This window comes from Camelus bactrianus, chromosome 35 (assembly GCF_048773025.1).
Source record: "Camelus bactrianus isolate YW-2024 breed Bactrian camel chromosome 35, ASM4877302v1, whole genome shotgun sequence".
Lineage (NCBI taxonomy): Eukaryota > Metazoa > Chordata > Mammalia > Artiodactyla > Camelidae > Camelus > Camelus bactrianus.
Window position 1 is genome coordinate 13,914,513 of NC_133573.1, and position 23,488 is coordinate 13,938,000.

Here is a 23,488-nt window from a genome sequence, read left to right on the forward strand (position 1 = left end):
GAAAGTCTCTCTGAAGAGATGTTTCCAGAGCTGAGACCATACATGAATCACAGGGGCCATGAGTTGCTGCTGGGAATGGATTTCAGAAGGATAAGAACGGAAAGAGAGGGAGGAGCTAAGAGGCTTGTTGGAGGTGGTGAGGTGAGAGGGGCTGGTGCTTTAGTTAAAGGTGGAAGAAATGGAGGTGCGGGAAAGAGACAAAGACCAAAAGATGGTTTTAATGTCCTGAGAATATTTCCATGAGGGTCCAGAGGTGCCAAATGATTAGACACATTTTCATGACAGATCTCCATCTCCGAGACAATATGGAAGCTATTACCTATTTTTCAAGGTTAGTAAACCAAGTCACTGACACATGAAAATATCCTTATTTTAGTTCTTTTGAGATATCATTTCCACCCACGAATACTAGTTGGTCATGCAGATCACTTTCTTGGAGAGCAGGATACTTGAAAGATGAGGTGGAAAGAGGCTCTGAGTAAAAAAAGCCAGTTTCAAAAGGTGTGACATAATTACAGAGATAGAAGACAGATGAGTGGTTGCCAGGGATTAAGCTCCCAGCTGGGAGGACATGACTATGCAAGGACAGCATGAAGGACTTTCTCTGTCACAACAGAACAGTTCTGCATCCTGATTATGGTGGTGGGTACATGCATCTATAAACATACATTTGACTAAATAAAGAAGTTGTGGTATATATACAATGGAATACTACTCAGCCATAAAAAGGATAAAATAATCCCATTTGCAGCAACATGGATGGACCTAGAGATTATCATACTAAGTGAAGCCAGAAAGAGAAAGATAAATACCATATGATATCACTCATACGTGGAATCTAAAAAAATGACAGCAATGAACTTATTTACAAAACAGAAACAGACTCATGTAGAAATCAAACTTATGGTTACCAGGGAGGAAAGTGGGTAGGAAGAGATAAATTAGGAGTTTGAGACTTGTGGGTACTACTATATATAAAGTAAATAAACAGCAAGTTTTTTCTGTAGAGCACAGGGAAGTATATTCAATATCTTGTGGTAACCTATAATGGAAAAGCTTATGAAAAGGAATACATTCTTGAAAAATGTTTTAGTCATACATATACATATACATATATATATATATATATGTATTTTCCTTTTCATAGCTTGAATATAGTTCCCTGTGCTATACAGAAGAAATTTGCTGTTTATATATTTTACACATAGCAGTTAGTAAAACAGATTTGTTAACTGTCCTCTGAGCACAGAATCCCAACTGTCCAGAAATGAACTCTTGGGACATGGAAGGAAATTCCCTCCCATTCTAGAGCAAAGATGCTACAAACGGGATGGAAGAAGCACTCACCACTTTATTCTCTCCCATTAATTTTTAAATAACTAAATCTCATGCCACTTCTGTGTAGCTTCCTTGTTACTAACATTTTCCTATGTCACAAAATATCCACTAATGGCTGCATAGTATTTCAAGTTTTGGACATGCTATAATTTAGTTTACCAATAATATATTGTTGGATATTTAGTTTCAAATAAATTTAATCTGTTTGTGTATCTCTGACCATGACTTTAGGACAATTTCCTAGAAGCAGAATTTTGGGGTTAGAGGACAAGAACATTTTAAGTACTCACGAAAACATTGTCAAGAGAATATAAATTGTGTGATGGATAATTTATTTGGGTATTTCTGTTTTGTCCATCCTGCTATTAAAATGGTTTTGCCTTCTGTGGGTCCTCAGCCTGGCCTCTTTGATTAGGAAGAGGAAAATAGTCTTTGTAAAGTTAAAAGCCTGTGGCTTTCAGTCTCCAGCCAGCCTTGAACTTGGTTAAGACTGTGGCCATCCTGTCTCCCAATGGAAAGGAAAGAAAGATGATGACACTGCTTGGATAATACCAATGTTTCCTTCCGAAACAGTAGGATGAAGTAAGTGGACACAAAATAGAAACATATGGATAATATTTTCCTGGAAATACTCAAGGATTTATCAAATGAAAGGAAATATATTTGGACAGGGATCTTGAGTTTCTGTGGCAGTACACACTACTGAGGGTAGTCTTGGAGAGTTTCTAGAGATGTACAGCGCTCATTAACACATCAAGAATGACCAACAAAGACGCATCTTCAGGTCTAGCTTTGCAAGGGAGGGGATGATGACAGACTGTCGGCAAGTTTACAGAGTCTCCCCTGTGACTCATGCTGCGTCACGACAGGGCCGGTCTAACCAGCCAGCTGAGCAGAGACCCACAGTGGGGAGCTGGGGCAAATCCACCTTCCTTTAGAGGCCGAGTGCCTCTTCTTCTCCAATCAATACCATCATGGTGACACTGGCGAGAACGGGGAGCTCCAGTAGAAGTCTTGGACCTTGCGAGCCAAGCGTCTTAAATTCTGTCTGTAAAAAAGGGAGGTTGAATTTATTCCTTTGTTCCACTTTCCCATTAGATCTTCTGCCTCTGCCCCACCCCAGGGAGCACCACTTACCTTGAAATGATGAGTGTGATCCATCAATTATTTCTGTTTCTATTGAATCTTCAGTTGCTGGCTCAACCAGAAAATGTTTTTGTCGTTAAACACTGTCACAGACTTGGAAAGCCAAAAACAAAATATAGCCAAACAAACTACCTCCCTCCCACATTTCCCAATGTTGACTCAATTATTTTTCAAAAGCCCCAGAAATTTCCACCAAGCTAGGCTACTTGGCAGAATGCTTGAGATCAGCTCAGAGAGGTTTTGAGAATGAAACGAGTTCATTCGTGTAAGTTTCTTCTCACCATCCTGACCTGTGGTGAGTGTGGGGTGCAGTGTCAGCTCTGTTAGGGAAAGGCTCTTTCACTGTTGTTCACTGAACAGTAACAGTGCCCGATCGTGTAGGTGCCCAATACATATTTGTTGTTTACTTTTATTATCGTAGTTTTCATCAGCAAGCTCGTAGCAGCATGCATACTAATGTTAATAATAACAAATATATATTGAGTTTTGCTATGGCCAAGGCATCGTGTTATATCTCCTTTATTCCTCAAAATGACCCTGTTAGATAGCTATTACTATTATGCCCCAGTTATTGGTGTGGATACTGAGATCAGGTGAGAGAGAGTAACTTGCCCAAAGCCACACAGCTAGTAAATTAACAGCCGGGATTAAAACCAGGGCAATCTGGCCTCCAGGGCTGCAGTATGAAATAGAGGAGTATGCACTCAGGAAAACCAGCATGTGAAAGATGAAGATGTCGTGGGAACCCCATTTTATGAGCAAAATGTAGAGTGTCTTAGAGAAACGGCATGTCAGTGAGGAAGATACTGGCTGGTGTGGACCTTCTGATCTCCTCTAGAAGCCAGGCTGTTGTCAAGCCTTGGGCATTCCTCCAGGGACCCTGTCAACTGAGCTGTCCCCCCTCACCTGTATTTTAAAAACCATTTTAGCACATTTGCAGTCTCCATCTGACTCTCTGAAGACACGCATGTATATAAGATTTTGTGTGTATAAATACACACATATGTATATATATTTGCTTAACCATTTAAAAATAAGTTGCAGGCGTTATGACAATTCACCCCTAAATGCTTCAGCATGTGTCTCCTAAGAAAAAGGACATTTTCCTACACAGTCACATAGCGTTATCATCCCCAAAATTAAACACTGAGTCAATAACATCGTCGAATCTATAGTTAAGCTTCATAATTTTTTTTTTGGATCCAGGATCCAATCAAAGATACCACATACCACTTAGTTGCCACGTTTCTTTATTTTCCTTTAATCCAGGAAATCCCTTTGCATTTCTTTTTCTTTCATGATGTTGACAATTTTGAAGAATCCAGGCCAGTTGGTTTGTGGCATGTCATAGAATTTGGATACATGCAATGATGGAGAATTTGGTTACATCTGATTGTTTCCTCTTGACTGGATTCAATTTATGTATTTGGGAGGAAGAATACCACATGGGAGATGTCGAATCTTTCTCAGTGCATCACACCAGAAAGTACCCAAAGAGTGTTCCATGATAACTTGCTAAGTTGATTTCTTATCTAATGGATTTCTCCATTATGAAGGTAACTTTTCTTCTCTGTAAATAATCATCAGAGGGATAGTGTTTCAGACCCTGTGACTATTCCCTCCCGGACAACTTTCATCCAGTGACCTTACTATCCATCCTTTGGTGCTCCTTTTCTGAGTCAGTTATGGCACTTGTAACTGTAAAATCCCTCACCTGCATTTGACTTTTAAGGAGAAGGATTATTGGGGAATAAAGCTCCCATGTATCCCAGCCCTCTTCTAGCCTGGTCTGGACAGCCTTCTACTACCTTGTGCATCTTTAGGGAAATAGAGCTGGAACCTTAAAAAAAAAAATCCACTAAGATGTCAAACCACAGTCATATTCAGCCATTTTACAACCAAATGAACTCCGGAGTTCCATGCCTTGGAGAGCTACCACGAGATTTTCAATACAAAAACGCATTCTTATGTATCTACCAGTTTAAAAAAATTATCTGTGGGATATTTCAAACAAGAAGGTGCTAGTGACCGACCAAAGAAGGCAGCTGCTCTAACATAAATAGGCTGTTATCCCAACTCATCTGTACAGTCCATTTGGAGTTTAAGATTAATAACCACAGATAAGGTAAAAAGTAGTCACAGATTAATGTAAAATCATTTAGCAAAATACACTCTCTTCTCATTGCTCCAGTCCCATAAGAAGGCACGACTTCAGTCACAGAATGTTCCTTACTACTCGCAGCTGAGATAAAACACTGAGGGTGAGGATGGCAACCCGGTTCTCAGGTTATAAATGTAACGGTAGTGGAGTCTCAGCTTTTTCTTTTTGGTTGAAAGAGTATAGAAAATATAAATCTTCAAAGTAATTCAGAGTTATTTCCCCACACAATTAGATTGATCTCTGGGGAGCAATCTTCTGGTTGTAAGTCCTAAGAGTCCATCTTCAGTTGAATTCTTTTCAGAGTTCTTCTCTGGTCCAACTGACTTTTTTCTGCATCATTCTAAAAAAAAAAAAAAAAAAAAAAAGTCCAGGTCTAGAAAGTTTTAAGAAGAGCATTTTCAGTTGGATGTCAGTTTCTTCTCCAGAGTTCTCAAATTAAACAATTCCATTCCTTTAATTTCATTCTGTGTTCGTAGTGTGCCAATCATGAGGCTTGGTGTTGTGTGTACAAGTAGAGTAAGAAGGGATCAAAAGAGGTTATTCAAGCAAAAACTGACAGAAGTGCCTTCTGGGGAAACTGCCTAATTCCAATCCAGAATCTAAGAGTCCTTAGATTTGGGAAAACACTTGATGAGACCTGACGGGCCCTGATGGGTAGGAAAGAGGGGTGCCCTCCTTTGGCCCAGCCCCCTCACGGGGAGTCTGAGCCCACAGCTGCCCCGAAAGCAGCTGCCACGGGGAAGTGTGGCTGGAACCTCAGGAGACGCAACTCTGTGAGCTGCTACCGCTCCGGGCCCCCCAGTTTTCTGTTTTCCTCATGCAAAGTGCCTTGAAGGTCTGTGGAGAGGCAGAGCTCGTCTAGTTTTCTGTAAGTTCTGCAGGAAGACAGCAGTATCCTAGCAGGCCTCATGCTCAGATTGGAGCCTCTGAAGCTCCATGCCTTGACAGCTTAATCTCACAGCAGGGACCCTGGGCACTGGGAAGGAAACAGACATGTCAAGGTTGCTGTGGCTTCGAGCGACTCTGTCCCTGGAGCTACTGCAGGAAGACTCAGTAAGGCTAGAGACCAGAGGGACACAGGGACCTTCCCAAGCACCAAAAGCTTGAGCCATCAGGTTAAGAATACTGATGAGCAATTGTAAATATATACAGATACACATGCATATGTATATATCACGCAACGAGATATATGCTACACCCAAATATATATGTGCGTGTTTATTTTAACCATACGAATGAATGTGCATAAGGTTTATCACATTTTCAGTGTCTATTCTTTTGTTTACTTGTATGTATTTTTTTATTCCTTAGGGACAATATTCAAAACGTTGCCCATGGAGGCTACAAAAGTTTGCAACAAACATAAGCTAGCTACGAGCCAGGAATTACACTATACTCTTTGGAAAGAGAATAAAGAAATGGCTAGATAGTAATTAGTTCAAACATGCCACTCAGAAGGAACTGTCAGTAATGAATGCAGGCAAGGAAAGAGATGCCAATTAAGTGTATTCATTTAAAGATGTTTATTGGACACTTACTCTGTGCTAGACACTCTGCTGGTGGGAGGTTACAAAGGTGAATAGGTGCTTTACATAGATGATTTAATCTTCTCTAAGATTCCATGTGGTATATTACACTCTTCTGTATATAAAAAAATGAGGTTCAGAAAGTCTAAGTAACTCTTCCAACGTCACCTGGCTAATAAGTGGACAAGCCAGTATTCAAAATTAAATGTGCTGATTGTTCCCTGGCTACGTCTCTCATCATTTGGGGTCACCATGAAGAGTGAGATGAATTGCTGTCGAAAAAGCCCCCCACTTGGAATCAGAAAATCTGGCTTTGACACTAGTGATGCCACTTGCTAGGCGGTCGGCTTGAGTGTACCAACTCCGTCTGTCTGTTTTGTAAGAGATAATCACAGATGTCTGGTCTACCTCTTTAGATAGTTGGGGGATTAAAATGACAATGGCAAGTATTTTGAGGCAACAGTAAGGTCCTATTATTTATAGTTTGCTTTACTAACAGGTGATGATAGAGAAAAATGATAATGAAAGAACTGGCAAATGAGATGTATTCCAGCAGCCCTTGGCAATCTTACGTACTTTCTAAAGCCGAGAGGATGTCTCTGGTCTCTGGAGTTTATGAAAAAGCAATTCTCGAGGTGCCATTTCTGGGGCTGGTCTGCAATGCTCTAGATTGTCTGTTACACAGGTAACCACATAGAATCACTTCAAACAAGCTGTAGGAAAGTTATGCCCATAAAAACAGTAATTGTTATAATCTAACATTATGAATAATTATACTAAAGTATAAGTATGTATTGAGTGCTTGCTGCCACAGGAAAGAACAAGAACTCTTTTTCAATTCTGAAATTATATTTAACGTCACTCTAGATGACTCAGCTGATTTCCAGTGAAATGAGTAGATTTTCCTTATGACGTGTCTGGTCTCAACATACTACCCTTCTAACCACGGGGGTCTAAGCAAATCAAAATGCTGCTTGCTTTTAAAAAGTTAGAACAAGTATAATTTCCCTGGCAAAAGACTAAGTACTTGTGAGATTAAAGCCTTGTCATTCAGCAAAAATACTTGCTCATATGCCCAAAGATCCCAGTCATGCTGGGAGCCATTAGTATTGCAACAAAAATATTGGTCCAGATAAATCTACTAATTACTGATCATTGTTGGATGTGAGCTGAAACACAAGTCAAAATATCCTTCTAAGGAAGGAGGGTGTAGCTCAGTGGCAGAACGCATGCTTAGTATGCATGAGGTCCTGGGTTCAATCCCCAGTACCTCCTTTAAACAACAAATAAATAAATAAATAAATAAATAAATAAATAAATAAATAAATAAATAAATAAATAAAATATCCTTCTAAAGTCAGTATTTGAGGCTTTTGTTTTTGTTCTTTCCAAAGGGATCATGGAACTGAGAGGATTTCCTAAAACCTGAATAATGATAATGATTATGAAAATAAACACTTATTTAGAATATATACAGAACTAGGAACAGTTATAAACATCTTACAAATACTAATCTTTCAAACTTCTCAATAAGCTTATAGGATACTGTGTATCAATTAGCATTTATTGCATAACAAAATACCTCAAAATATAATGGTATAAAACAACACTCACGTTTTTAGCTCACAATTCTGCTGCTGAGTCATTTGGGCTGGACTCAGCTGGGTGGTTCTTCTAGTCTTGACTGGGCTCTTTCTTGTCTACGTGGTCAGAGGCATTTGACAAGGGGCTGACTGGTCTAGGACAGCCTCAAAGGGGATGCTTGTCTCTGCCCCGCCATCTCTCATTCCTCAGCAGACTTACTGGGGCTTGTTCCCATGGTGGCTGGACAGGGTTCTGAGTGACAGTGGAAGCAGCCAGGGCCTCTCAAGGCTTAGGCTTAGAGTCGGCATCCTCTCACTTCTGTCACACTTCATTGTCCAAAGCAAGTCACAAGTTCAGATCAGATTAACAGGGGTAGGAAATAAACTTCATTACTTGGTGCAAGGAGCTGCAAGGTCACACTGCAAAGGGTTTGGGTGAAAAGGAGTGAACGGTTGTGGACATTTCTGCAATCTTCCACCAGTAGGTACCCTTATTGTCCCCATATACCAATGAGGAAACTGAGGCTCAGAGAGGTTATAAAACCCACTAAAGGTCACACAGCACCCTGCTATCCATTTCTCTCTTCAGTCATAGTTATTTTGCTTCTTTGTATTTTTACAAAAAGATATATATTGAGTGATATTCAGCTCTGAGTTATTCACAACATGTACCTAAGAGATATTCAATTCTGAGTGAAAAAGAATTCAAACAAGATTGAAGCTAAACTCTAACAGAATTTTCAAGGCTAATTCCAAATTTGAGCCCCAGCCACAGAGAGCACATTAGCACACTAGTACATAGGAAAACGCTATTCCTCTTCGGAGAAGAAAGTTCATACAGCAATTTCTCATGCTTTCAAAGGAATGTGGTTGGTTTCTCTTTCAGTTTTGAGAAAGAAGACAGTTCTGCCTTCTGCTTTTCCTCATATATCACAAGAGAAATCTCATGACTCTTTCCTTTGAGATAGAAAGCAGGGTTCTTCCAGATACTCTGAAGAGTTGGTAACATTTAGCCTATCTAACCTGGGATGGGATGCCATGACCCTTCCATAATTCAAAGCCTGGCATCAGTAACTATGGAAGAGTGGTCACAAAGTCCTGCAGACAAAGCACAGACTGGATCCAAAGGGAATCAAGTTTGTAAACCAGGTCACCTTGCCCAAATGCTCTATTCCTTCTGGGGTTGGACTTGGCTAGTCAGTCGGCCATTACTCGGATGAAAGACTCATGATTTGTGTAGGGTAATTTTTGACCCTGAATTCTGAAAATACAGAATGAGGAGGTCCAGTCATTAGAAGAAAATCTTCTGTAGGTTATTTATCATGAGACTTAAAACATACAGACACTTCGCCACAACATTTGACTTAATCAGTGGTAATCAGGCAAATATCCAAAATGTTTACTTGGTCATCTAAGTAATGTTATGGGTGATTTTGATTTTTTTGCTTTACATTTTTATCCAATCAACTAAAATTTCTATGATCAAGATGTTATTTTTATCATCAGAAAAAAACTGAGAAAATCTGTTGGTAATTGAGGTGATGAATAAAGATGGAGTTTGAAGCCTGCACCGAATATCATCATCTCTAATTCACACAGGTGAGGATAAAATAATTTTTTCTTAAAATTGTCCTTGAAATGCACATGAAATACACCAGCATGTGAAATCCCGTGTCTTCTCAGCCCGCCAGCAGCCAGCCCACAGCAGTGTGAGGCCTGGGTGATAGAGTGGGTGCCCTGGCTCCACCCCCAGCCTGACCTGGAGCCCTGGGGCTGGCCTGCAGCTGCTGGAATGACTCTGAGGCTGAGGGTCAAAGCTTGTGTTTCTTAAAGAAAAGCATCCGATGGGCTATCACAGGATGGAGTTAGGATCCCAGAGTACCTCTTATTTAAAGCACTGGGTCAAGCCTTGACCACCGAGTGTTTCCACGTTCCTCCTTTTCTTGCCCACTTCCCTTCTTTATCTATGAAATATTGCAACTGGTTGGTGGGAAAGACACTAAATAAACAGCTGAAAATTTATACCTCATGTCTTTAGATGACATCATTGTTTCTGGAGTGCTGCAGAAGCCTTTGCTAACACATCCTCTCCATCCCAGGCTGGGGTGGGTGCCCCTCCTTAGCTCTGTAACACGCTGCCCTGTACTGTCTGTGATATCTGTCCTATCAGTGCTGTGCTTACTGCCCTTTCCGGAATGGTCTACATATTGCCATGATCTTCTCTGCTAGGACGTGAGTCCTTCAAGGGCAGGAACTGAGCGTTGTTCACAGGTGGATGCCCAACAGGGGGACGATGCCCACTGTCACACAGCGATGCCCGCTGAACAGCTGGTCAATGAGGGAGTGACTGAATGGGACGATTTACTGAATTTCCAGTGGAGCTGGACCCTCCCTAGAGGCACAACACAGAGGGCCATATAAAGAAAACTGGCGTCCCTTCTTGCCACCTGGCGTAATCACACCAGCCTGCAGTGCTGGGCAGGGGACTGTTTGCAAGGCCGTTCTCACCACTCAAGGCACAGCCTCTAGCCTTTCTGGCTCCTGGTCCCATTAAGCACACAGTTTCATGGTACAAAGGGGGAGAAGGGCTTCAGAGACTCATCAGGCTTCTGAGACATCAAAAAGCTCTTGCACAATAATATTTTGATGGATGAAGGGTAAATTGGTAGGAAACATGTGGATTAGGAGTCCCCTGGAGCACAAATAGCTTGAGAAAACCAACGGGCCAAACATCTGCCTTTCTAGGGTCGGAGTTTCTCAAACAGGCTCGTTGGAGTCTCCCTCCAGACACTCCAAGGGTTTCCTTCCACACCACCAGGCAGGCCAGGGGGGTTTTCGGTGATCACCACACCAGAGCATGGCACCCAGCGAGCCCAGGCCCAAATGACTGTGATAGGACCCAGTTCTCCAGGAAATTTCCTTAACTCATGGTCTCACCAGTGGCCCCTGCTGGGGTCTGCTCCTGGTGGGATCAGAGCACAGAGCATTCTCTGGGACCCAGGTGGAGAAAATGTTTCTGGTTCTGCCAGGCAAGAGATCTGAGAAGCTAAAGTGAATTCAAAGATGTGACCAGAAGGGTGTAGACATCAACCCGGTGGAGCTGAACTTGCAGGAGGAGAGCGCCGGGGCCAGGCCGTCTTGTCTGAGCTTCAGGCCTCCGTGTCTGGGCCGCCGAGCTCGTTACTGCCCTCTCCTGGCTTGTCTGCCCGTGTACTCCCTGGTGCTCTTGAAACCCTACTGGAGAAGGCCACAGCCTAGCACTGCAAGAGAAGTACTGCTTCCAACCTGTGACTGCAAGTTACCTAGTTTTTGCTTGAAATTTCTCATGGATGAGATCACTCCTTTACAAGGCAGATCATTCCTCTTTTGAACAATTCTAATGATTAGAAATCTGACTCCCTAGAACATTGACCTGTGGTCGTGCTCCCACACCCTGGAGAAAGTTGGGTTAGGTCTCAAGGATGTATCCACACGACAGACCTTTGACACCTCTGGGACCCGGCATCCTCACTGCCCTCCGAGTGATTTCCAGTCCCTTCACCCTTCTGGACTTTGATTTCACTTTAGTTTACCAAAAGCTCTCAAAATTAGAATACCCCAAGCCAACTCCTGCTCTCGTGAAACAGCTGTGTTCAAAAATTACATCACATGATTCTTTTTTACTCACGAGCTACATGGATCACATCCATGAGAAAAAGTTGGTAGTGGAGACATGAGAGTGGCTGGGAGCTCGAGTCTCAGGCTGCCAGCTCGAAGTTACTTGTCTTCAGCAGGAAGTTCATCCACAAAGACATCTTTGAAAGCTGATTTTGTTTTGACCACCTTAAAGTAATAAACAGCTTTATCAATAAGGGAGTGGCAAACAAGAAAACTCCACATGGAGCAGATCCTGAACGGCATGGAAGCTCCGATGAGAATCAGCAGGTTTCGAGGCCAGAGAAGTAAATCGCAGCAGCGTGGACAACCCCCAGCAGGAAAGGGAAGGAAAACAAAGGAAAACGATGCCTCTTGAGCATTGTGTAAACTTGCCCAGTAGAAGCAAAGTTTAGTCCTGACGCTGTGATTTGACCATCGAGAGACAAGGAACCCACCGTCTTTCCCATTTTCTATCAATGAAGCCTACTTTCTTTGACGTATGCCTGCTACCTCGCTGTGTGAAGGGCAGAGCTTCAGATGCACCGAGCAGTGCGTGCACCTCCCAGGCATTCATCACCCTGGTCCACCTGTAGGCACAGCCTGTCTCCCTGCGGGTAAGCCTTTCGGCACCGTGTGTTGATAACCAGGAAAATTATGGGCAAACTGCACTTTCGTGTAAGGTTAAGTAGTGCCCTAATTGGAAGTTATTTCTCTGAATACATAGGTTCTACATACAATTTACCAAGTTGAGTTTGGGGCTCTAACTGCAAACAGAAATAGGAAGAGCCACGCCTAGTACCCAGTTCGAGGTTTCCTCCCTAACTGCACATCGTCTCTCCACTGGCACTGAAAAACAGCTGAGGTGGCCCTTTGCCGCCTATCCCCGTACTTGGAAAATTAATGTTGTAGTCTTCAAAACCGCCTAGATTGGCTACTTCAGAAATCAGGGATGTCGAAGGCAAGTTATAACTCGAAGGAGTAACACCAGGATGTGAACGGCAGCAAACAGCACCCCTCCCTTTGCTGGAGAGGCTCTGCCCACATCCTGACTCCTGCCTCGCTGGGATCACTTCGGAGGCTGCTGCTTTCCCTCTGGGATGGTCATTTCATGGCTAAAAGATGATGAAGATGAAAATGCTCTGAAATTAAGTGTGGTTGTAATCCTTCCAGACTGCCCAATTCACCCTCCCCCCAACAGAAAAAGCATTGCCACCTCTCAGTGTTTGGATGTGAACTGCATCCCACACCCCCCACCCACCACCATGCTGCTCTCATGGGACCAAAAGCAGAGATGGGAGGGAGGATTCATTTCAAAGAAGGAGTGAAAGACGGAGCTCTTAACCGGTGTCACTTAGTCTGTGACGGCATAAAGCAGGCTCTTGTCTGTTTACTGGACACTGATCAGAGATAGGATGACAGCCAGGCGCTAGGGAAGGGGAATCGTGAGAACCAAGCGCGGGGGCTTCTCTCCCAGGCCAAGATGATTATGCTTCCCTCCTATAAGTCATGGGAGTGATGAAAGCTGCCCTTCTCGCTTCAAAGCAAGTCCTGGCAACACTGCACAGATGACGCAGGGGAGCCAGGTTCGAACCCAGGCAGGTCCTTCTTGGAGAGCTGACCTACTGGAAGTGGGGGCCCTGCTCCAGAGGCCCCATGGAGACTCAGGCCTTCAGCTTTTCTTTGTGTGATTGCGCCTGGGTAGGCTGCGGTCTCTATGCCTGAGCTCCTTCATCTAGAAAAATCACGGCGTTGGTTGGAACCCTCCATGACCTCTAGTGACAGCTCCAGCCCTGTGGCTCAGTTCCCTCGTTCATTCACGAATTCACTGATCCATGCGTCGTTCACTGGGCTTGGGGGCCCATGAAACGGAGAGACGAACCAGATTTCCTTCCCATGGCATTCTGATTATTCCCTTTTTTTCATATTGTCCTGTGAGTCTCTTTTCCAGCTACAAATTCCAGGGCAGACAGCTCTGAACACTCAGTTTCAAAACTCACCACCTTTTGGGGTCAAACCATTTGTGAAAATGAAAATCACGCATGGGGAGAAGGGCACCCCACAAAGTAATGACCCTCTACCACGGTGGGAATTCTTTCCTAATTTTAATTTCAAAGACAATCACGTCAAACAATGGGGCAAAGCTAAGGAGGTGGAGTGGGTGGGGGAGCGGGGAGGGGTGGGCCCAGGCAGCGCCCAGGCTGCATGGGGCTCCTGGCTTGGGTGCTGGGAGGTGCAGAGTCCGGAAGACAATTGCACTGGGGCCTCAGCCGGGCAAACCCAAGGCGGGGACTCCCTTCTACTCCAGGAGGATCTGTGTGCTGAGCTCGCCGTACTGACGAGGCGATGGGCCGAGGCTCTCCTGTGTTTACTTCTGAATATGAGAGAGCAGAATCATCGGCAAAGACCCATGGGCCTCGTTTCTAGACAGGAAAAATCCCCCTTATTATCTTCTTAAATGACTTCCTGTAGGTTCCCCTCAAGTAAAACCACTAAGCTCCGGCTGATCCTGTTCCCGCTGACTCATGGGAGGACCTGCCTCAGGAGAGGAAACTCAAGCCCCCAGAACTTGGCGCAAAGTGATCTGTGCTTCGGTTCAGGCTGATTGCATGGAAAATGGACTCACTTTCCCTCCAAATCCTACTGGAAGCGGGTGCGGCCAGTTTGCTAGGGGACCCACCTCTGACGCCTGGGGTTGGTGGTGGACCACTGGGTGAGCATCACTGACAGCAACAGCGATCCGAATGTCCCACGTTCTGAGGCTGTGTGCATCCGGGATCTCCTTGGGGACTTCTGAGTACATTCAGCCTTTTAGTGTTCTGTGACCAACAACAAGGAATCTTTCCATAACAGCTTGTAATTCCATGGTTTCACAGACATAGTCTCATACACATATGTAGACCAAGGGTCAGTGTGCCCATTTTACAGGGGAGGAAACTGAGGCTCAGAGAGGTGACGTGACTGGATCAGTTCAGTGGCTGCAGACAACAGGGGCAGCCAGGTGGAGGTCTAGGATTGCCCCTCTCTGCGGAGACTTCTGCACGGTGCCTCGGAACATGTTAAACTGGAAACTTTTCAAGGGTGACCCTTGAGCTTCACGCTTCTCCCAGGGCTCCTCCCAGCCAGGGCAGCCTCCTCTGTGCAGGTCATTTCACAGACGCCAGCTGGGAGCCTCCAGCCAGAAGCATCTTCTCCCTGGAGCTCCGGATGCCACTCTCCACTTGCCTTTCACACCCGCTGTTGTCTTGGAGATCTCCAGGGATTGGAGAAGCAGAAAGATGCTGTGAGGACAGGCAGGGAGTAGGTCAAAGCTCTGGCTTGTGAGGGCAGGCAGGGCATCTGGAAGGGCCTCCAAACAGCCTCAGCGAGACCTGGTCTTGCCACCTGCCCCCCGATTTGCTGGAACCCTTTCTCTTTTTCATATTGATTAGTGCAAGGCAGGCAGCATGGCGGGTCCGCGGCATGTGCACATTCACTGGGGAGGTCAGAGACCATGCAAAGGAAGACCCAGAAAACCGTCTACACCCACTGGTGCTGGAGAGCCGGCCCCCGAGGTGCCCCCAACACGAATGCTGCCCATCACACTTGCTGTGCCCTGGAGACGTTCTGGAAAGTTCGGAGGTTTTGCAGTGGTGGCTTCCCTACCACATCCCCTTTTCAGGCAGCACTGTATCTCTGTGACTCTTCCTCGAGGCTGCTTTTGCAGTCCCTTGTCCCTTGTCCAGTACGCAGGGTCGGGGAGTGTGGTTCGCCCTCGGCTCTGGGTCCAGCTGTGCGGGACCTACGCCTCACTGAACCAGAGGGAAGTGAGCCTTTGCCTCGGTCATTTCTGAGGCAGCTGGATCCAGCCTTTCCAGACCCTCTGGGAGCTGACTTGACTCTTCCCTCCACTCGGGTTGGTCCCGCAATCCACAATTCACCCTGGCTAGTGAGCCTTCTCTTTGTGGGACACAAAGAACAAAACCCAGAGAAAAAGACCAGTGGGGGAGTTTCTTCAGCTTGTCCAATGTTTTTATTTTCCTTTTCTTAGGCTTCAAGAAGTCCGAGAGTTTGTTTTTACAAGCTTCTCCACCGTCATCTGCGTGCTAGGGCTCTTTGAAATATGCTTCTGTGATAAAAATCTAAGAAGCTAAACTATAATCAAAGTTAGATATCTGCAAATCATCTGTAATGTAAAACCAGACACCACATTGTTTACTAGCTTCTTTTCCAAATCAGAGCAGAGGTGTGGCTTTTTGCCAGCCTTTGGGAGAAATTTCCATTTGTTGAGTTTTTCCCCCACAGGACACTGGTGCAACTTAGACACTGGAGTTGTAGTATGTACACGTGCTTATGTTTGCTCTGTGTTTTGTCTTTCAAAAATATCGTCTTAGACTTCAAAGTGGTAGAGATTCTTCTTAACTGAACGCCGGCTACTCTGTTGTAGTTTTAGCCATCATGTACTCTCCGGGTAATTTTTCTATGTTTGTTTATTCTGCTTTCTTTCCAGGCAAGGAGGACAGAATCTCAACACTGGTGCATTTGGAACAGTGAAAAAAGAGGTCACACTTTAGCAGTTCCTTATCTGTGCTAATTAGAGGCCAACAGAGTCCTTAGGAGGATTCCAGGCAGCCAGTAGGTGGGAAAATAGACTGAGGCTCTGGAATGTGTTTCTGGTTCGAGGTTCTCCTTGGCATGAAATAAGGCAGTCCCTGCAGCAGAACTGATGGGCGCCCCGCTTCTCCCCTCCCTGCTGCTCCGGGCCTGCTGGTCAGAGGGAGCTCGTTCAGCCACTGCTCAGCCCCAGCCTAAGCAGGGCTTCAACTCTTCCAGGCTTCCTGGAATCAGGACTTGGTAAAGGTTCCGGGTTACTTTACTTCCCAGTAGAATAAATGGAGACTGTCATGTTGGCCAAACTCATGATGAGTTCGGGTAGAAAGAGTCGGCAGGGTGAGTACTAAACAGACCACCAGTTGTACTCCCTCAGGACTTTGGTTCTCCCAGCGCTCAGGGAAGTCAGACACGTGGCGGAGAAGCTTCCCTAAGGAGGGTCCGCACAAGGATAATCAGCAGGGGCTGCCAAGTCTCCGGGCCGGTGGCCGCTGAAGCAGAGGTGCTCCCGTCACTTTTGCAGGCTGACCTCCAAGCCAAGAAGTCTTGACCCACCTCTTCTCATTCCCCAAACCAGCTGTGGTACCAGCTGTGGTACCCAGCCTGCCCTTCCCGCATTTCAGGCATTTTTGTATCACATTCATGATCTATCTTATCTGCGTACATCTCTGTCATTATTTATGAAAAGGTCACATTCCTTTTTAAAAATCACGAAACGAGTCTAGAAACAATTATGCCAAAATGGAGGTGGTTGACTCTAGGCAACCAGGAATTTGGGGCATTACTTTCTTTCCTATTTCACACTTTTGTTTCCTTTTATAAACGAATTGCTTTTGCTGTTGTTATAAGTTAGCTTCCTCATAAGTGAACTTTGAAAAATATTTCTTTTATGCCAGACACACCAAGTGCTAGTTAGTCCTTACTCATGATGGTTTCATGAACTGAAATTCACATTTGGGTTAGGAAGTTTGTTTGGGATGGAGGCACCTCCTAAATTCAGGCACTCATGGCTGTCACCACGACTCCCTCATATGCACGGAAGTCACGTGCTCAGCTGGGCTTTGGGCAACCTCGTCAGCTGCAGAGGGAGCCCACGTTCCTTAACTTAGATGGTATTGCTCAGCAATCCTCATTAACAGCCACCACCGCTGGGCACGCCCTCTGCGGTCTGCAGGCTGCTCTCCACATTATCCTACTTGGTTTTGTCCTCACGACTTTGGGATGTGAATACTGACTTGACTATACCCACTTTACTCTCCTTGGGTTACACAGGGAGGGAGGCAGCCCTGGTCAAATGCTCCTCCTTGTCTCTCAGGATCACTGAGAAACTTCATATAACAAACACCCTCTGTGGTGTGTGAGGTCTGAAGCCCCAGCCCGTTCATCAGCCTGGGACGTGCCCGATGCTTCAAGACCGCCGCCTCCCTGGGCGCTGGGAGGGCCAACAGAGAGAAGGAAAAACCCCTCGCTGTTTTGGAAAGACCCAACCCTCGCTGTCAATTTGTCATTTGAAAACTTAGTGTCTTCATTTTTACATCACTATTCCAGTCTTTTAACTAACAAGTGTCAATGGAATGTCAGGCCAATCTCAACATCCATAAATAGGGGGAAATATGGTAAATTATTGGAATATTTCCAAGTATTTGTATAACACATTCAGGTACTTTTCATGGCTCTATTCTCTACCAGGAACATAAAGACTGGGTTACCTACAGTTTGTGATTTCTCACTCAAGGGTCAGCCTCTCTCGGTGGCCAGGATCTGATCGTCTCGGGTGGGAGCCAGGGCCCATCAGCCCTGGTGGAGGAGGAGGGAGGGGGCAGGAGGGGTGCACACAGGCACTCACCAAACCGCCCCTTCCTTCTGGGGCTGCACGTCCTGGGGCTGTCAGCCTTGGCTACAGCTCTTGCAAAGAGTAGCTGGAAAGGGTGTGAGGGACGCAGAAGAAGCCTTTCTGCCTGAGAATTCCCAGTCCTGAGCATTTCTATGAACTGGCTGTGGATTACGGACTTGATTTTCTGCCTAAAATCTCTGGGTCTTAATTTCACTAGTGAAAAGAAAAGATTGGGCAAAATGGTCTTGGTGTTTCCTTAGAGCTCTGATGCCCCATTAGTCTAAATAATCAGCTAGCCAAGAAGTCAGCCAATCAGCTCACAGGGTCTGCAGAGGGTCTGTACACCCATGACCTTAGCTTCCAACAGCTCCATATGAGAGGTCCCGGACCAACATGTACACACATGTACACACATGTGCACACTGACACACACAAATCCCAAGCATGCACACACAAGCCCACGAGCACAAAAATTATTTCCTTACCTGCTCCTATTCTGCCCTCTCCGGTGATGGCACTCTCTCTTACCCCTGGCCCTCACGAGTCCCAGAAATCTCAAGTGTGGGGAGGGTGGTGAAGGTTCCTGCCCGATGTTTCGAGAATGAGTTGGCTGTGAGGTGGTGAGGAGACTCCTTCTGCTGTCCCCCGAAGGCCCAGGGTGGCCACTCTGATGATGAGCTCAGGAGAGATGCTCGCAGGCAGGTGCTGCTCAGCGGGACAGCGCAGGGCAGGGCGGTGTGCTCCCCAGTGCCTGCCCCGAGCAGTCCACGTGCAGGCTGGGGCGCAGCTGGTTGGAAGTGACTTTCATTCCTGCCCTCCCAGACCTGGCAGGAACATCAGGGGTGTTTACTGGTCACAGGCTCAAGGGCCACGTGCAGGTCAGCCAGAAGTCAAAAGCCAGGGGAGGCGACGCAGGTAGGGTTCACATGGAGCAGGGACTGGAGCGTTAATTAGGAACACCGGTGCCCTTGACGAAGCCAGCTTGTATAAGCTGTTGGGGCTGGTGTTCACTTCATAAAGATGTTTTATATGGTATTCCTGGCAACAGCTGGGCACTTTAAAAGAAAAATAAAAGGACCATTATTGGTAGCTTGGGGTGGGGGGAGGTTCCCTCCTCTGCCAGTCAGCTCTCCCCTTTTCCCCTCTAAAGATGCGAGGATGAAGCCTGTCAGGGTGGTGTCATGGCTGCCTTGATAGGGTTTCCTACTTGAGGGCGGGGTGTTCGGAGTCAGTTCACGTGCCCGTGAATTGGAGAGCACAGTATCCGTCCCTCCTTGCCTCCTGAGGTTGTTGGAATGGGTTCATATAGAGCAGAGAAGGGGCTTGGAGGACTGTAAATAGATGTGAACGCATGGGCATCCTTACCGTCCCAGTTCTCGGGCCAGAAAGTGCAGGCTAACAATGTTGAGAGAGGTTAGAGCAGTGATTCCCAACTGGTGGAGATTTTGCTCCCCAGGGTACACTGGTGACATCCAGTGAGTTTTTGGTTCTCATTTTGGACTGACTGGGGGCCAGGATGGAGGCGGGGGGGTGGCTGGTGCTGTAAGCGGCTAATGGGATGCTGCTCGACATCTTACAGTGCGCAGGACAGCTCCCCCAACCCCCACAGCAAAGGGCCATCCAGTCCAGGATGTCAGTAGTGCCACGGATGAGAAATCCTGGCTTAGAGGCATGCTGGAAACCTACACAAAAGCTCTCCCAAATCCACCTTCTGCCTCAGCTTAGCCATTTTAGGGAAACAAAAGAGTCCTGTTCCACAGCCCGCAATGACGGAGCAGGGAAATCAGGAAGTAGTCACCAGTGACACAGCCATGGAGGCCCAGCCGAGGGTTCTTCTTATTAAACCATTGTCCCTTGACCTCAGTTCTCTGCTTCTGATGCTGGGCTAGGGGGCTGGGAGCCACACATCTTTTTTTTTTTTTTTTTTTTTTTTTTTTGCCAGTTGCAGCCTCACAGGCGCTGCCAACAGAGGGCGCTGGAGAGAGATTCGAGGAAGAAGAAGGAACCTTCATGCCTGTGCTTCCTCTTCTGTCGCCTTCAAGTAGCAGTGGCGGGGTCCAGTTTGCAGCTTTCCCAATACCAGCAGCCTCTCTGCGCCCCCTGAGAAACAGCTTCGGCACGGGATGGTCAGAGTTCCAGCACCACAGAGTCCTCCTCAGAGCTCTGAATCTTAGTTACTCCAACCTCTTCCTTTGTGCCCTCAACCCTAGGGTTGCTTCCTCCAGTTTCTGTCACCTTCATATCCAACTGTTCTATTTGCCTTTTTAGTTCTCCAAAATGGAAAGTTCATAACTCTTCATAGTAAATCCTCTCTTCGACAGACCAGTGGGTTCTGGCTCCTGGCGGGCCCTGGGCTGCATGGTAATGAAACCCTGTCTCTCTGACACAGGGAGGTCTGTGCCCCGGGTCACTCCAGCAGGAGTGATGGAGAGTCACCCTGCGTGGCAGTTTCCTTGACGATGGAGAGTTGGGGAGCTTCGTTCCATTTCTTCCTGGGTTTGTAAAGAACCCTGTGGCCAGGTGTCACCATCAATGGTGACAATGTATTTCACCCATTTAAAACAGAGTTGTGGGGTTGAGTGCTGCACGCAAGAGTGCTTGTGAGTTCCCGGGTCTCAAAGTGGTTCTTCTGGGTCTCTCCTGGCCAACACTCCCCTCTGAACTTTGCCAAATCAGCAAGACAGGGAATCTCAAAGCTACCTTCCAATGATAACATCCATATGCTATTATGGCCATTAACAGTTGTCTGCAAAAAAAAAAAAAAAAAAAAAAAAAAAAAGAAGGCAGAAAGCAAACAAACAAACAAAACCAGTTGTTTGCACCTTCAATTCAAATATACTGGAAAGTAATTCTGTGCAGAACATGAAGGCTTCTCTCAAAAAAAAAAAAAAAAAAGGTTAAAAAACGTCTGCGGTAGAAAAGCATTTTTGTCAGACCTACAAAGACAGTAAGAAATGCCCCAGTTTGGAAACACAAATCCCTTGTTTTATGGGAAGGAACAACGAGATACCTATCTTTATTTTCAATGAAGTAAATATTTGAAAAGATACATGGCTTGTGTATATTCCTCTGCCCCAGCTGGAAACAGTAGTTGCAAAACAGTCCACAAGCAGGAAAAGGGGAATTGTGAGAAAAAGTTTTTAAAAGCCACATCTGTCTGCTGGTGCACAGTGCAGTGCCCAGGTTAGTCCTTTCCAGTGGGACAAACAAGAGGAGACAATGCACTTGCGGGAAGGAAGGTGCAGGTGTGTCATTCCTCGAAGTCCAAGGATGAGAAGTTATAGCTCCAAAGGCTTTGCCCTCCTCACGCTCCCTCCGGCCCCCAAGAAGCACCATCCTCAGGCCTGAGGACCTCCAGATAGCCTCCGCATTCGCAGACACATCACCACTTCTGGGGAGAGGCTTCTTCTCTCGTTTCTTCAGTATCATTCAAGAGGAAACCCTCTCCTGGGGACCAGGGGCTTCTCTCCCATCTCTAAGTGACCATTCGGAGCAGAAGCTCAGTGACCCAGGCAGGAACAGCTACCTTTCTCTTCTCACCCATCCCTTTTTCCATAAGGATGGTCTAGAAGTCAAAGAAGGCAGAAGAATGGGCAATGGAGAGGTCAGCCAGGAACACATCTGCTCTCCTGCGAGGCCAGGCTCTACCCAAGGCTAACGGGAGAACCATGCTGTGTCTCCTGGGCAGGCAGCAAATCTGGGGCCCCCGGAGCCATCAGACCCACCCTCCTGGCAGGGCCTGATGGGCACGCTTCTCAAGTTAGCACTCTAACAGCCTGAGTGCCCTGAGAGGCTGGGAACAGAGCTGCCCCATGCCCACAGGCCAAGCAGGACTCCCGCTCTCTCCAAACCACTTGGCACTCACCAGTTGGGTAGTTTCTGCCAAGCCCGTGGCCAATTTGGCAGTTACTGTGGAGTCTGGGAGATTGCTTCTCAGACAGCTGGTTCCAGTTCCAGCCTTCCTCCAGAAAGGACTGTGGCTGGTGCGTGGTGGGTTCATGGGCTCTCTCCACTTGCCCCTCCCAAGGTCAGCATCCAAGGTATACTCCAAACAGGCCGACATCGCATGCAATCCCTTCGCCTAATCCCTTCCAGGCTCCAGGGCCCTGACACACCATTATCCTTACAGCCTCCTGGACCACACAGGCACTTGGAACGAGTTAACAGATACACAAACACACCTTGGTGCTATGGTCCTACAGACAGCTTTGGACAGAGCGAGGAATGTGCCAATTCTTCCCGAGAGTGGAAGGTAAGGCAGAGACATGGCAGAGTCAGTATTAGGGTTCTTCATTGGACACGTGAGTAAATTGAGTGATAAAGTGACTCGGTGAGCCCTAAGTGTCAGTTGGCTAGAAGTGGAACCAAGATTAGAACCCAGGACTCTTGACTCTCAGTCCTGCCTCTTCCCGCCACGTGGCAATTTCTGCCTTCCTGGGTTATGGACATTTTTTACTTCTATCTTACTGTGAAATGGGACAGAGTTTTCTTGGCATCAGGGGTTCTGGAGCCCATGCAGGTTGTATGCTGAGTTTGATGTGCACATGTGAAAGTGAATTTCCCCTGTGAGAAGCTCCAGAGTTTTCATGAAGTTCTCAAAGGGGTCGATATGACTAAAACAGTTAAGAACCCTGACGTGTACTGTGGTGATGAACTGAGGTCCAGTCCGGGGTGACCTTTCTCTAGGTGTTCTTCCTGATTGTCAAGAGCCGAGACCCAGAGAAGACAGATGTGGGAGGGGAAAGAATCGCCTCGTTCCTTAGTCAGACAGAGCGGCTTAAGTTGGCAGCCAGTGGAAGCAGGTAGAGCAGCTCGTTTCCTGACAAGGTGGTACAAATGCTTACAGCCCCACAAGTGCAGACTCACTCTTAGAACCTCAGATCAGGAGCATCCTTGAATGTCATCTAACCCATGAACACATTACAATCATCTGGGGAACTGTGACCACACGCCATGTCTGTGACCAACCACAGAGATTTCTTATTGTAATTGTTCTAGGGCGGGACTTTGGCCTCTGTATTTTTTTAAGCCTCTTAGGTGATTCTCATATACAGCCAGAGTGGAGAAACACTGATCTTCTAAACTACTAGTTCTCCAGCCTCGGAGGACACTGAAATCACTTGAAGAGCTTCAAAAACTCCCCTTGCACGAGTCCCACCCTCAAATCTTCTGATTTAATTGGTCAGAGAAGGGCCAGGCATCAGGAAATGTTTTTTGTAGTTGATTTACAATGCTGCGTTAATTTCTGGTGTACAGCATAGTCAGTTATGTATACACATATATTCATTTTCATCTTTTTTTCATTATAGGTTATTAGAAGGTGTTGAAGGTAGTTCCTGTGCTCTATAGTAGGACCTTGTTGTTTATGTACTTTATATACAGTAGTTTGTATCTGCTAATCCCAAACTCCTAAGTGATCCCTCTCCCCTCCTTTCCCCTTTGGTAACCAGAAGTTTGTTTTCTACGTCTGTGAGCCTCTTTCTGCTTTGTAAGTATGTCCATTTGCATATTTTTTTTCCAGATTTCACATGTAAGTGATATCATATGATATCTGTCTCTGTCTGACTGACATCACTTAGTATGAGCATCTCTAGGTCCATCCCTGTTGCTGCACAGACTTTTCAAAAGTGATTCTCATGGATGATCAAGTTTGAGAACCAGTGTTGGAACCAGCGTT

The 23,488-nt window shown here is 46.1% G+C and overlaps 1 long non-coding RNA gene across 3 annotated transcripts; it reads right to left on the reverse strand.

The window, feature by feature from the left end:
• Positions 1-1,011: 1,011 nt before the first annotated feature.
• On the reverse strand, positions 1,012-19,270 carry LOC105071692 (uncharacterized). 3 transcript variants are annotated; one of them, XR_006726156.2, is made up of 6 exons: positions 18,297-19,270; positions 11,422-11,576; positions 7,786-9,015; positions 6,748-6,884; positions 2,476-4,985; positions 1,012-2,386 (listed from the first exon to the last, which is right to left on the reverse strand). It is a non-coding gene; the product is annotated as an uncharacterized LOC105071692 (long non-coding RNA). The 3 variants fall into 3 exon arrangements; XR_012504210.1 differs by having other exon boundaries at positions 1,017-2,386; positions 6,748-6,845; positions 7,786-8,174; positions 18,297-19,264; XR_835550.3 differs by having other exon boundaries at positions 1,018-2,386; positions 7,786-8,174; positions 18,297-19,264.
• Between the last annotated feature and the right edge of the window lie 4,218 nt (positions 19,271-23,488).